The 14,438-nt window shown below is 51.8% G+C and overlaps 1 protein-coding gene across 1 annotated transcript in view; it reads right to left on the bottom strand.

Moving 5' to 3' along the window:
* Positions 1–14,438, bottom strand: part of rskrb (ribosomal protein S6 kinase related b) — a 46,077-nt gene that overhangs the window by 27,550 nt on the left and 4,089 nt on the right. The gene's annotated exons all lie outside the window — the stretch shown is intronic.

Raw genomic sequence — 14,438 nt, 5'->3', positions numbered from 1 at the left:
GGGTGGTTAGTGGGTTAGTGTGGAGGAGTGGTTCGTGGGTTAGTGTGGAGGAGTGGTTTGTGGGTTAGTGTGGAGGGGTGGTTAGTGGGTTAGTAGAGAGGGGTGGTTCGTGGGTTAGTAGGGAGGAGTGCAGAGGGGTGGTTAGTGGGTTAGTGTGGAGGGGTGATTCGTGGGTTAGTGTGGAGGGGTGGTTAGTGGGTTAGTGTGGAGGAGTGGTTCGTGGGTTAGTGTGGAGGGGTGGTTCGTGGGTTAGTGTGGAGGTGTGGTTAGTGGGTTAGTGTGGAGGGGTGGTTAGTGGGTTAGTGTGGAGGGGTGGTTCGTGGGTTAGTAGGGAGGAGTGCAGAGGGGTGGTTAGTGGGTTAGTGTGGAGGAGTGGTTCGTGGGTTAGTGTGGAGGAGTGGTTCGTGGGTTAGTGTGGAGGGGTGGTTAGTGTGTTAGTGTGGAGGGGTGGTTCGTGGGTTAGTAGGGAGGAGTGCAGAGGGGTGGTTAGTGGATTAGTGTGGAGGGGTGGTTAGTGTGTTAGTGTGGAGGGGTGGTTAGTGTGTTAGTGTGGAGGGGTGGTTAGTGTGTTAGTGTGGAGGGGTGGTTAGGGGGTTCGTGTGGAGGGGTGGTTCGTGGGTTAGTAGGGAGGAGTGCAGAGGGGTGGTTCGTGGGTTAGTAGGGAGGAGTGCAGAGGGGTGGTTAGTGGGTTAGTGTGGAGGAGTGGTTCGTGGGTTAGTGTGGTGTGGTTAGTGGGTTAGTGTGGAGGGGTGGTTCGTGGGTTAGTAGGGAGGAGTGCAGAGGGGTGGTTAGTGGGTTAGTGTGGAGGAGTGGTTCGTGGGTTAGTGTGGAGGAGTGGTTCGTGGGTTAGTGTGGAGGAGTGGTTCGTGGGTTAGTGTGGAGGTGTGGTTAGTGGGTTAGTGTGGAGGGGTGGTTAGTGGGTTAGTGTGGAGGGGTGGTTAGTGGGTTAGTGTGGAGGGGTGGTTCGTGGGTTAGTAGGGAGGAGTGCAGAGGGGTGGTTAGTGGGTTAGTGTGGAGGAGTGGTTCGTGGGTTAGTGTGGAGGAGTGGTTAGTGTGGAGGTGTGGTTAGTGGGTTAGTGTGGAGGAGTGGTTAGTGGGTTAGTGTGGAGGTGTGGTTAGTGGGTTAGTGTGGAGGGGTGGTTAGTGGGTTAGTGTGGAGGGGTGGTTAGTGGGTTAGTGTGGAGGAGTGCAGAGGGGTGGTTAGTGGGTTAGTGTGGAGGGGTGGTTCGTGGGTTAGTGTGGAGGGGTGGTTAGTGGGTTAGTGTGGAGGGGTGGTTCGTGGGTTAGTAGGGAGGAGTGCAGAGGGGTGGTTAGTGGGTTAGTGTGGAGGGGTGGTTCGTGGGTTAGTAGGGAGGAGTGCAGAGGGGTGGTTCGTGGGTTAGTGTGGAGGGGTGGTTCGTGGGTTAGTGTGGAGGAGTGGTTCGTGGGTTAGTGTGGAGGAGTGGTTCGTGGGTTAGTGTGGAGGGGTGGTTCGTGGGTTAGTAGGGAGGGGTGGTTAGTGGGTTAGTGTGGAGGGGTGGTTCGTGGGTTAGTAGGGAGGAGTGCAGAGGGGTGGTTAGTGGGTTAGTGTGGAGGGGTGGTTCGTGGGTTAGTGTGGAGGGGTGGTTAGTGTGGAGGGGTGGTTCGTGGGTTAGTGTGGAGGGGTGGTTCGTGGGTTAGTGTGGAGGGGTGGTTCGTGGGTTAGTGTGGAGGTGTGGTTAGTGGGTTAGTAGGGAGGAGTGCAGAGGGGTGGTTAGTGGGTTAGTGTGGAGGAGTGGTTCGTGGGTTAGTGTGGAGGAGTGGTTAGTGTGGAGGAGTGGTTAGTGGGTTAGTGTGGAGGTGTGGTTAGTGGGTTAGTGTGGAGGGGTGGTTAGTGGGTTAGTGTGGAGGGGTGGTTAGTGGGTTAGTGTGGAGGAGTGCAGAGGGGTGGTTAGTGGGTTAGTGTGGAGGGGTGGTTCGTGGGTTAGTGTGGAGGGGTGGTTAGTGTGGAGGGGTGGTTCGTGGGTTAGTAGGGAGGAGTGCAGAGGGGTGGTTAGTGGGTTAGTGTGGAGGAGTGGTTCGTGGGTTAGTGTGGAGGGGTGGTTCGTGGGTTAGTAGGGAGGAGTGCAGAGGGGTGGTTAGTGGGTTAGTGTGGAGGGGTGGTTCGTGGGTTAGTAGGGAGGAGTGCAGAGGGGTGGTTCGTGGGTTAGTGTGGAGGGGTGGTTCGTGGGTTAGTGTGGAGGAGTGGTTCGTGGGTTAGTGTGGAGGAGTGGTTAGTGTGGAGGTGTGGTTAGTGGGTTAGTGTGGAGGAGTGGTTAGTGGGTTAGTGTGGAGGTGTGGTTAGTGGGTTAGTGTGGAGGGGTGGTTAGTGGGTTAGTGTGGAGGGGTGGTTAGTGGGTTAGTGTGGAGGAGTGCAGAGGGGTGGTTAGTGGGTTAGTGTGGAGGGGTGGTTAGTGGGTTAGTGTGGAGGGGTGGTTCGTGGGTTAGTAGGGAGGAGTGCAGAGGGGTGGTTAGTGGGTTAGTGTGGAGGGGTGGTTCGTGGGTTAGTAGGGAGGAGTGCAGAGGGGTGGTTCGTGGGTTAGTGTGGAGGGGTGGTTCGTGGGTTAGTGTGGAGGAGTGGTTCGTGGGTTAGTGTGGAGGGGTGGTTCGTGGGTTAGTGTGGAGGGGTGGTTCGTGGGTTAGTAGGGAGGGGTGGTTAGTGGGTTAGTGTGGAGGGGTGGTTCGTGGGTTAGTAGGGAGGAGTGCAGAGGGGTGGTTAGTGGGTTAGTGTGGAGGGGTGGTTCGTGGGTTAGTGTGGAGGGGTGGTTCGTGGGTTAGTGTGGAGGGGTGGTTCGTGGGTTAGTGTGGTGTGGTTAGTGGGTTAGTGTGGAGGGGTGGTTCGTGGGTTAGTAGGGAGGAGTGCAGAGGGGTGGTTAGTGGGTTAGTGTGGAGGAGTGGTTCGTGGGTTAGTGTGGAGGAGTGGTTCGTGGGTTAGTGTGGAGGTGTGGTTAGTGGGTTAGTGTGGAGGGGTGGTTAGTGGGTTAGTGTGGAGGGGTGGTTAGTGGGTTAGTGTGGAGGGGTGGTTCGTGGGTTAGTAGGGAGGAGTGCAGAGGGGTGGTTAGTGGGTTAGTGTGGAGGAGTGGTTCGTGGGTTAGTGTGGAGGAGTGGTTAGTGTGGAGGTGTGGTTAGTGGGTTAGTGTGGAGGAGTGGTTAGTGGGTTAGTGTGGAGGTGTGGTTAGTGGGTTAGTGTGGAGGGGTGGTTAGTGGGTTAGTGTGGAGGGGTGGTTAGTGGGTTAGTGTGGAGGAGTGCAGAGGGGTGGTTAGTGGGTTAGTGTGGAGGGGTGGTTCGTGGGTTAGTGTGGAGGGGTGGTTAGTGGGTTAGTGTGGAGGGGTGGTTCGTGGGTTAGTAGGGAGGAGTGCAGAGGGGTGGTTAGTGGGTTAGTGTGGAGGGGTGGTTCGTGGGTTAGTAGGGAGGAGTGCAGAGGGGTGGTTCGTGGGTTAGTGTGGAGGGGTGGTTCGTGGGTTAGTGTGGAGGAGTGGTTCGTGGGTTAGTGTGGAGGAGTGGTTAGTGTGGAGGTGTGGTTAGTGGGTTAGTGTGGAGGAGTGGTTAGTGGGTTAGTGTGGAGGTGTGGTTAGTGGGTTAGTGTGGAGGGGTGGTTAGTGGGTTAGTGTGGAGGGGTGGTTAGTGGGTTAGTGTGGAGGAGTGCAGAGGGGTGGTTAGTGGGTTAGTGTGGAGGGGTGGTTCGTGGGTTAGTGTGGAGGGGTGGTTAGTGGGTTAGTGTGGAGGGGTGGTTCGTGGGTTAGTAGGGAGGAGTGCAGAGGGGTGGTTAGTGGGTTAGTGTGGAGGGGTGGTTCGTGGGTTAGTAGGGAGGAGTGCAGAGGGGTGGTTCGTGGGTTAGTGTGGAGGGGTGGTTCGTGGGTTAGTGTGGAGGAGTGGTTCGTGGGTTAGTGTGGAGGGGTGGTTCGTGGGTTAGTGTGGAGGGGTGGTTCGTGGGTTAGTAGGGAGGGGTGGTTAGTGGGTTAGTGTGGAGGGGTGGTTCGTGGGTTAGTAGGGAGGAGTGCAGAGGGGTGGTTAGTGGGTTAGTGTGGAGGGGTGGTTCGTGGGTTAGTGTGGAGGGGTGGTTAGTGTGGAGGGGTGGTTCGTGGGTTAGTGTGGAGGGGTGGTTCGTGGGTTAGTGTGGAGGGGTGGTTCGTGGGTTAGTGTGGAGGGGTGGTTAGTGGGTTAGTAGGGAGGAGTGCAGAGGGGTGGTTAGTGGGTTAGTGTGGAGGAGTGGTTCGTGGGTTAGTGTGGAGGAGTGGTTAGTGTGGAGGTGTGGTTAGTGGGTTAGTGTGGAGGAGTGGTTAGTGGGTTAGTGTGGAGGTGTGGTTAGTGGGTTAGTGTGGAGGGGTGGTTAGTGGGTTAGTGTGGAGGGGTGGTTAGTGGGTTAGTGTGGAGGAGTGCAGAGGGGTGGTTAGTGGGTTAGTGTGGAGGGGTGGTTCGTGGGTTAGTGTGGAGGGGTGGTTAGTGGGTTAGTGTGGAGGGGTGGTTAGTGTGGAGGGGTGGTTCGTGGGTTAGTAGGGAGGAGTGCAGAGGGGTGGTTAGTGGGTTAGTGTGGAGGAGTGGTTCGTGGGTTAGTGTGGAGGGGTGGTTCGTGGGTTAGTAGGGAGGAGTGCAGAGGGGTGGTTAGTGGGTTAGTGTGGAGGGGTGGTTCGTGGGTTAGTAGGGAGGAGTGCAGAGGGGTGGTTCGTGGGTTAGTGTGGAGGGGTGGTTCGTGGGTTAGTGTGGAGGAGTGGTTCGTGGGTTAGTGTGGAGGAGTGGTTAGTGTGGAGGTGTGGTTAGTGGGTTAGTGTGGAGGAGTGGTTAGTGGGTTAGTGTGGAGGTGTGGTTAGTGGGTTAGTGTGGAGGGGTGGTTAGTGGGTTAGTGTGGAGGGGTGGTTAGTGGGTTAGTGTGGAGGAGTGCAGAGGGGTGGTTAGTGGGTTAGTGTGGAGGGGTGGTTCGTGGGTTAGTGTGGAGGGGTGGTTAGTGGGTTAGTGTGGAGGGGTGGTTAGTGTGGAGGGGTGGTTCGTGGGTTAGTAGGGAGGAGTGCAGAGGGGTGGTTAGTGGGTTAGTGTGGAGGAGTGGTTCGTGGGTTAGTGTGGAGGGGTGGTTCGTGGGTTAGTAGGGAGGAGTGCAGAGGGGTGGTTAGTGGGTTAGTGTGGAGGGGTGGTTCGTGGGTTAGTAGGGAGGAGTGCAGAGGGGTGGTTCGTGGGTTAGTGTGGAGGGGTGGTTCGTGGGTTAGTGTGGAGGAGTGGTTCGTGGGTTAGTGTGGAGCGGTGGTTCGTGGGTTAGTAGGGAGGAGTGCAGAGGGGTGGTTAGTGGGTTAGTGTGGAGGGGTGGTTAGTGGGTTAGTGTGGAGGAGTGGTTCGTGGGTTAGTGTGGAGGGGTGGTTCGTGGGTTAGTGTGGAGCGGTGGTTCGTGGGTTAGTAGGGAGGAGTGCAGAGGGGTGGTTAGTGTGGAGGAGTGGTTCGTGGGTTAGTGTGGAGGGGTGGTTAGTGGGTTAGTGTGGAGGGGTGGTTAGTGGGTTAGTGTGGAGGGGTGGTTAGTGGGTTAGGGTTAGGGTTAGGGTTATCGGTAATCCTCCTTCCCCGACAAGAGCGACGGGAAGCAGAGAGCGTAAACGTCGCTGTGCTTTTGGTCAAGTCCCGACAAGACTAGAACGAAAAGAAGGAGATAAATACCTGCATGATGAAACAGTAATCAGCTGCAAGGAGCTCACTCAGGAGCGAGCTTGCAGAACCTGTTCAGCAGTCTGCCTGCACGGGCACATAGACTCTGCAACAGGGTCCGTGGTTGTGACTGGATCCCCCTCCTGGGTCCAGTTCTCCAGGCGCCACAAACCTGTACTTGTTGGAAGTCCACGATGGGAGACTTGTCCAGGATCTTCTCGGCCAGGATCCAAGAATGTCTCCTCCCCACCCCGATCCACGAGGTTCTGGACCTTACCCCATACCCGACGAGATGCCAGGAGGCACCGCATGGCATGGACCAGGGAACCATCCACCAAGTGGGATGGAGAGGGAGGTATGGTGACTGAGGTAGTACCCATCCTGAGCTGGTGGATGCTGGTAGGCCAATCAGCCTGCCGGGCGTGCTGTTTCTGAGCACCGAGCAGAGAAGCCCTGTTCAGCAGCAGGAACTCCCTCATCTGTCTCCTGGCCATGGAAGAACAGTGGATGGAATCCCTTTGTAGCATTCAAAAGGAGAATGTCCATGGGGGACGACTGGAGGTTTTTGTGGGCGATCTCTGCCCACACAATTGGGAGCTCCAGGACGTGGGTTTGGAAGAGGCGGGGCGGCGCAGGGTTGTCTCCAACTCTCTCAGTCTGGCCGTTAGATTGGGGGTGTGAGCCAGACGAGGGGCTGGCCGTGGCTCCCACAAAAGAGAAAGCCTTCCAAAAGCGGGGAGTGAACTGAGCTCCGCGGTCAGACACTGTGACCTGAGGGAAGCCGTGCAGCCCGAACACACGTTCGACCGTGAGCGTGGCAGTCTCACAGCCGCCGGGAGCAACCGAGCCACAACGACCAGAATGGTGTTGTTTCGGGGGCAGCCCATTGACGAAATCTGCCGAGAGGTGCGGCACAGGCAGAACAACAGCAGACTCACGGCGTGCCTCGTTCTGAGCATGTGGGACGGGCAGAGGTGAAGTTGTGGCCATCCCACGACTTAGCTGGGCGCCAAAATCGTCTCTTGACAAACTCTCAGGTCTGTTGAATTCCCGTGTGGTCAACCAGATGGCAGCAGCGACCTCCGTTCCAAGCACCTTGGAGAGCACATAGAAGGGACAAGCAGCTGGTAGGGAGGTCCCCACATGGCCCTGGGTGACCCTCACCTCCCCCTCTGCCCGTGCTGCTGGTGGTAGGTGCATTCGGGGCATTTAAGAGACTCCTGGATAGGAATATGGATGAAAGGAAAATGGAGAGTTGTGTCAGAGGGTCCGCACCGTGCATAGTGCTCTAGGCTCTACGCAATCACGTAAAGCATTCATCTGGTATTCACACATGGCCTTTGCTTCTTAGTTTTGGACTGCTGTCCCACCCACCAAATTCCAGAAATGCCACTTCCCTTTAACCATTCAGTTCTGTAACCAAGTGGCAACACCCGAATCACTATCTCAGTACAACGACACTACGACCACCTCGCACTACACTCAGAATCGGGTTTAACATGGAAAACCCACAGCACAATACAGGCAACATGTCCCTACCTTAGAAATTACTAGGCTTACCTATAGCCCTCTATTTTACTAAGATCCATGTACTTATCTATCTAAAAGCCTCTTAAAAGACCCTATTGTAACCACCTCCACCACCATTGCCGGCAGCCCATTCCACGCAGTCACTACACTCTGCGTAAAAAAAACTTACCCCTGACATCTCCTCTGTACCTACTCCCCAGCACCTTAAACCTGTGTCCTCTTGTGGCAACCATTTCAGCCCTGGGAAAAAGCCTCTGACTATCCACACGACCAATGCCTCTCATCATCTTATACACCTCTATCAGGTCACCTCTCATCCTCCTTTGCTCCAAGGAGAAAAGGCTGAGTTCACTCAACCTATTCTTGTAAGGCATGCTCCCCAATCCAGGCAACATCCTTGTAAATCTCCTCTGCACCCTTTCTATGGCTTCCACATCCTTCCTGTAGTGAGGCGACCAGAACTGAGCACAGTACTCCAAGTGGGGTCTGACCAGGGTCCTATATAGCTTTAGCATTACCTCTCGTCTCCTAAATTCAATTCCACGATTCATGAAGGCCAATACACCGTACACCTTCTTAACCACAGAGTCAACCTGCCCAGCTGCTTTGAGTGTCCTATGGACTTAGACCGCAAGATCCCTCTGATCCTCCACACCGCCAAGAGTCTTACAATTAATACTATATTCTGTCATCATATTTGACCTACCAAAATGAACCACTTCACACTTATCTGGGTTGAACTCCATCTGCCACTTCTCAGCCCAGTTTTGCATCCTATCAATGTCCCACTGTAACCTCTGACAGCCCTCCACACTATCCACAACACCTCCAACCTTTGTGTCACCAGCAAACTTACTAACCCATCCCTCCACTTCCTCATCCAGGTAATTTATAAAAATCACAAAGAGTAAGGGTCCCAGCACAGATCTCTGGGGCACTCCACTGGTCACCGACCTCCATGCAGAATATGACCCATCTACAACCACTCTTTGCCTTCTGTGGGCAAGCCAGTTCTGGATCCACAAAGCAATGTCTCCTCCTTACTTTCTCAATAAGCCTTGCATGCAGGTTTAGTATCACCTGCAAACTTTGCAGCAGCAGTACATTTGAATATACAATTAAAAAATCTATAAATTACAAGAAGAAATGTGTATATATTAAATAAATAGTGCAAAAAAAAGAGCAAAAAAGCAAAAATCACGAGACAGTGTCCATGGGCTCATTGTCCATCCAGAAACCTGAGGGTGGAGGTGAAGAAGCTGTTCCTAAAACATTGAATTTTTTTTTGTTTTAATTTTTTCCTTCCTTTTATTTATTTATTTATTTATTAAATTTTTAGAAAATTACAAAGAATAAATGTAATAAAAAAGTAAGAGAGAGAAAAAATAATATTAACCCTCCCCCCTTAACCCTTGTCTAAAGAAAGAAAGAAAAAGAAAGAAGAGAAAGATTGCCTGGATATCGGAGGATCCCCACATGCTCCATGGAGTTCAAAATAATTTTAATTTTTATTTTTACTTTCCCCAATTACTTTATAATTTTATCTTCAAAGGACCTAGGTATTTATTTTTTTCTTTCTTGTATGATTTATGTTTATGTTTTTCTTGCAGAAGTTATGTGTCTGATGTTGGTACAAGTACGGTGTTCACTGTAGCTGTGCAGACGTGTACAGTACTTTCTGTCGTGGTCAGTGTTTCCTTGTGATCTGTCTTTGCCTCTCGTTCGCTTGTTTTTTCACTTTCCCTCTGTACTTCCTAAAGTGATCCCAGGATTGATAACCCGGCATCAGTTTATATCTACACTAGTTGACTCTTCATGTGTTTGGTCATAGATAGCTACTGCAGTTTTAGCTCCCCCACCCCCACCTCGTCTCCCTTGTGTAGCTGGAGATTAATTCTAGTGTAATCCCCCCCACCAGGCTGTGATTTCAGTGTACCCTGGACAGATCTGTCCTCGCTCATTCAAACTGGCTCTTCTCCAAGGTAAAGGAACAGGTTGGCTGGTCAATGTCCCCTGCCATGGTTACTGCAAACATTACAGCATTATCATCACACACATGATCAAGAAGGTTATCCTGATCACACTTCATACAAACACCCCTTCTTGCCTTGACATTATTGCTCTTAATATCCACAGCTTAGCTTTCGTTTATTAAGTCTGCTCCATGGACTTCACTCATCCCTGCAAATATCTCCTCCACAAGTCAGGGGTCTATTGATAACTTAGTTTTTTTTTTGTTTCGTTTATATGATATTTGTATCATTCATGATTTGGGAAGACTCAACTATAATGTACTTAATGCTTGTGTATCCTTTTATGTTCATTTTAATTTTGTAAGTTTGTAATCCCATTATCTATGTACTAATCTTATCATGTTGATATTAATAAAAAGATTGAAAAAGAAAAGATAAATGGGTTTGTTATTGATATGTGTGCTGACTTACTTTTTATTTAAGTCTATCACCCTGACTGAGGCATAGGCCACTGACAGCAGCTCACCAGATTCCTTTGTCCTGGGCCAGACTTTCAAGTTGTCCCCAGGGGTAGCCCATCTTCTTGGTGTCATATCCTTCCTCTCACAGGAATGAGAGCCGCTAGCTCAACCTGCCTCATTCTGTGGTCAGGCTTGGGTCTGACCATGGTGGAGTTGAAAAGTTCAAAGAAACTTATTATCAGAGGACGTACACTCAATAGCCACTTTATTAGGCATCTCCTGTATCTAATTAGGTGGTCATTGAGTGCATGTTCAAGATCTTCTGCTGCTGTAGCCCATCCACATTGAGGTTCGAAGTGTTGTGTGTTCAGAGAAGCTCTTCTGCACAACACTGTTGTCTTCTTCTTCCGAAGTCCATCATGTCTACTGAGGCACAGACCACCCACAGCAGCTCAACGGCTCCTCTGCCCTGAGTCTACAGAATGTTGGTTAGCCCTGTGGCTTCCACTTTCACCACATGACTTCATAGATTCTTTCTCATCAAGGAAATGGGTTTTTGGAATTCTGTTTTCATTTCTCTAGCACAGGGTTTTGGAGGGTCACTCCACTCTTCAAGAAAGGAGGGAAGCAGCAGAAAGGAAGTTATAGACCAGTTGGTCTGACCTCAGTGGTTGGGAAGATGTTGGAGCCAATTGTTAAGGATGAGGTGATGGAGTACTTGGTGACACAGGACAAGATAGGACGAAGTCAGCATGGTTTCCTTCAGGGACAATCTTGTCTGACTAACCTGTTGGAATTCTTTGAGGAGATTAGGATAGATAAAGAGGATGTAGCAGATATTGTATACAGTATTTGGACTTTCAGAAGGCCTTTGACAGGATGCCACACACGAGGCTGCTTACCAAGTTAAGAGCCCATGGTATTACAGGAAAGTTACTGACCTGGTTAGAGCACTGGTTGATTGGTAGGAGGCAGCGAGTAGGAATAAAAGGATTCTTTTCTGGTTGGCTGCCAGTGACTAGTGGTGTTCCGCAGGGGTCAGTGTTGGGACCATTTCTTTTTATGCCGTATATCAATGATTTAGATGATGGGATAGAAAATTTTGTTTCCAAATTTGCAGATTATATAAAGATTGGTGGAGGGGTAGATAGTATTGAGGAAACAGGGAGACTGCACAAGGACTTAGACAGATTTGGAGAATGGGCAAGTAAGTGGCAAGTGAAATACAATGTTGGAAAATTCATGCTTATGCACTTTTGTAGAAGAAATAAATTTGCAGGCTATTTTCTAAATGGGGAGAGAATCCAAAAATCTGAGATGCAAAGGGGCTTGGGTGTCCTTGTGCAGAACACCCTAAAGGTTAACCTGCAGGTAGAGATGGTGGTGAGGAAGGCAAATGCAATGTTAGCATTCATTTCAAAAGTTCTAGAATATAAAATCAGGGATGTAGTGCTGAAGCAATATAAGGCAGTGGCGAGACCTCACCTTGAGTATTGTGAACAGTTTTGGGCTCTTCATCTAAGAAAGGCTTGGCTGACACTGGAGAGGGTTCAGAGGAGTTTAACAAGGATGATTCCAGGAATGAAAAGTTTATCATATGAGGAACATTTGATGTCTCTGGGTCTGTACTCACTGGAATTTAGAATGATGAGGGGGATCTCATTGAAAACTTTTGAGTTTTGAATGGCCTAGACAGAGTAGATATGGAAAGGGTGTTTCCCATGTTGGAGGAGTCAAGGACAAGAGGGTACAGATCAGGCTGGGGGGGGGGGGGGGGGGGGGGGGAGTCTATTGAAACAGAGATGTGGAGAAATTTCTTTAGCCAGAGGGTGGTGAATTCGTGGAATTTGTTACCACAGGCAGCTGTGGAGGGCAGATTGTTGACAGTATTTAAGGCAGAAATTGATAGGCCATGGCATCAACGGTTATGGGGAGAAGGCTGAAGAGTGGAGCTGAGGAGGGGAAAAAAAGGATCAGCCATGATTAAATGGTGAAGCAGACTTGATGGGCCAAATGGCCTAACTTTGCACCTAAGTCTTATTATCTTATGGTGGCTAGCTGCATACCCAACAATCCTCCTTTCTCAGCCAGGCTTGGGACTGTCCATGACATTACACCACTGTTGTAACGTGTGGTTATTTGAGTTACTGTCGCCTTCCTGTCAGCTTGAACCCGTCCGGCCATTCTCCTCTGACCTCTCCCATTAACAAGGTGTTTTCACCCACAAAATGGCCACTCACTGGATTTTTGTGTTTGGTTTTCACAACATTCTGTGTAAACAATAGAGACTGTTGTCTGTGAACATCCCAGACTACCCCGACTGGCACCAACAATCGTCTCACAGTTAAAATCACTCACATCACCTTTCTCCCCCATTCTGAAGTTTGGCATGAACAACAACTGAACCTCTTGACCATGTCTGCACTTTTATGCACTGAGTTGCTGCCACATGATTGGATGATTAGATATTTGCATTAACAAGCAGGTGTACAGGTCAGCGTACCTAATAAAGGGTCCAATGAGTGTATATGTCACCATATACTACTCAGAGATTCATTTTCTTGTAGGTATTCTCGCTCCCGCTCTCTCTCTCTCTCACACACACACACACACTCTCTCACTCACACACACACACATACACACACTCATGCATTCTCACACACACACTCACTCACTCACACAGACTTTCACAGGGGGACAGGTCTCTCTCTCACACACACACACACACACACACACAGAGACACGAATGGAGTGCTGCAGATCTGAGGGGTCAGGACTGGAGGGATTGTCATTACTGGAGGGGGCGGTACTGAGGAATCTGAGGGGTGAGGATGGAGGGATTGTCTACTGGAGGGGGCGGGTACTGAGGAATCTGAGGGGTCAGGACTGGAGGGATTGTCACTACTGGAGGGGGCGGTACTGAGAAATCTGAGGGGTGAGGACGGAGGGATTGTCTACTGGAGGGGGCGGTACTGAGGAATCTGAGGGGTGAGGACGGAGGGATTATCACTACTGGAGGAGGCGGTACTGAGGAATCTGAGGGGTGAGGACGGAGGGATTGTCACTACTGGAGGAGGCGGTACTGAGAAATCTGAGGGGTGAGGACGGAGGGATTGTCACTACTGGAGGAGGCGGTATTGAGAAATCTGAGGGGTGAGGACGGAGGGATTGTCACTACTGGAGGAGGCGGTACTGAGGAATCTGAGGGGTGAGGACGGAGGGATTGTCACTACTGGAGGAGGCGGTACTGAGGAATCTGAGGGGTGAGGACAGAGGGATTGTCACACCGTCGGAGGAGGCGGTATTGAGAAATCTGAGGGGTGAGGACGGAGGGATGGTCACTACTGGAGGAAGCGGTATTGAGGAATCTGAGGGGTGAGGACGGAGGGATTGTCACTACTGGAGGGGGTGGTACTGAGAAATCTGAGGGGTGAGGACGGAGGGATTGTCACTACTGGAGGGGCGGTACTGAGAAATCTGAGGGGTGAGGACGGAGGGATGGTCACTACTGGAGGAGGCGGTATTGAGGAATCTGAGGGGTGAGGACGGAGGGATTGTCACTACTGGAGGGGGTGGTACTGAGAAATCTGAGGGGTGAGGACGGAGGGATTGTCACTACTGGAGGGGCGGTACTGAGAAATCTGAGGGGTGAGGACGGAGGGATGGTCACCACTGGAGGAGGCGGTATTGAGGAATCTGAGGGGTGAGGACGGAGGGATTGTCACTACTGGAGGAGGCGGTACTGAGGAATCTGAGGGGTGAGGACGGAGGGATTGTCACTACTGGAGGAGGCGGGTACTGAGGAATCTGAGGGGTGAGGACGGAGGGACTGTCACACCGTCGGAGGAGGCGGTATTGCGGAATCTGAGGGGTGAGGACGGAGGGATTGTCACTACTGGAGGGGCGGTACTGAGAAATCTGAGGGGTGAGGACGGAGGGATGGTCACTACTGGAGGAGGCGGTATTGAGGAATCTGAGGGGTGAGGACGGAGGGATTGTCACTACTGGAGGGGCGGTACTGAGAAATCTGAGGGGTGAGGACGGAGGGATGGTCACTACTGGAGGAGGCGGTATTGAGGAATCTGAGGGGTGAGGACGGAGGGATTGTCACTACTGGAGGGGCGGTACTGAGAAATCTGAGGGGTGAGGACGGAGGGATGGTCACCACTGGAGGAGGCGGTATTGAGGAATCTGAGGGGTGAGGACGGAGGGATTGTCACTACTGGAGGGGGTGGTACTGAGAAATCTGAGGGGTGAGGACGGAGGGATTGTCACTACTGGAGGGGCGGTACTGAGAAATCTGAGGGGTGAGGACGGAGGGATGGTCACTACTGGAGGAGGCGGTATTGAGGAATCTGAGGGGTGAGGACGGAGGAATTGTCACTACTGGAGGAGGCGGTACTGAGGAATCTGAGGGGTGAGGACGGAGGGATTGTCACTACTGGAGGAGGCGGTACTGAGAAATCTGAGGGGTGAGGACGGAGGGATTGTCACTACTGGAGGAGGCGGTATTGAGAAATCTGAGGGGTGAGGACGGAGGGATTGTCACTACTGGAGGAGGCGGGTACTGAGGAATCTGAGGGGTGAGGACGGAGGGATTGTCACTACTGGAGGAGGCGGTACTGAGGAATCTGAGGGGTGAGGACGGAGGGACTGTCACACCGTTGGAGGAGGCGGTATTGCGGAATCTGAGGGGTGAGGACTGAGGGATTGTCACTACTGGAGGGGCGGTACTGAGAAATCTGAGGGGTGAGGACGGAGGGATGGTCACTACTGGAGGAGGCGGTATTGAGGAATCTGAGGGGTGAGGACGGAGGGATTGTCACTACTGGAGGGGGTGGTACTGAGAAA

This window comes from Hemitrygon akajei, chromosome 8, assembly GCF_048418815.1.
Source record: "Hemitrygon akajei chromosome 8, sHemAka1.3, whole genome shotgun sequence".
Classification (NCBI taxonomy): Eukaryota; Metazoa; Chordata; class Chondrichthyes; order Myliobatiformes; family Dasyatidae; genus Hemitrygon; species Hemitrygon akajei.
This window is presented reverse-complemented; position numbering and strand designations above follow the sequence as displayed.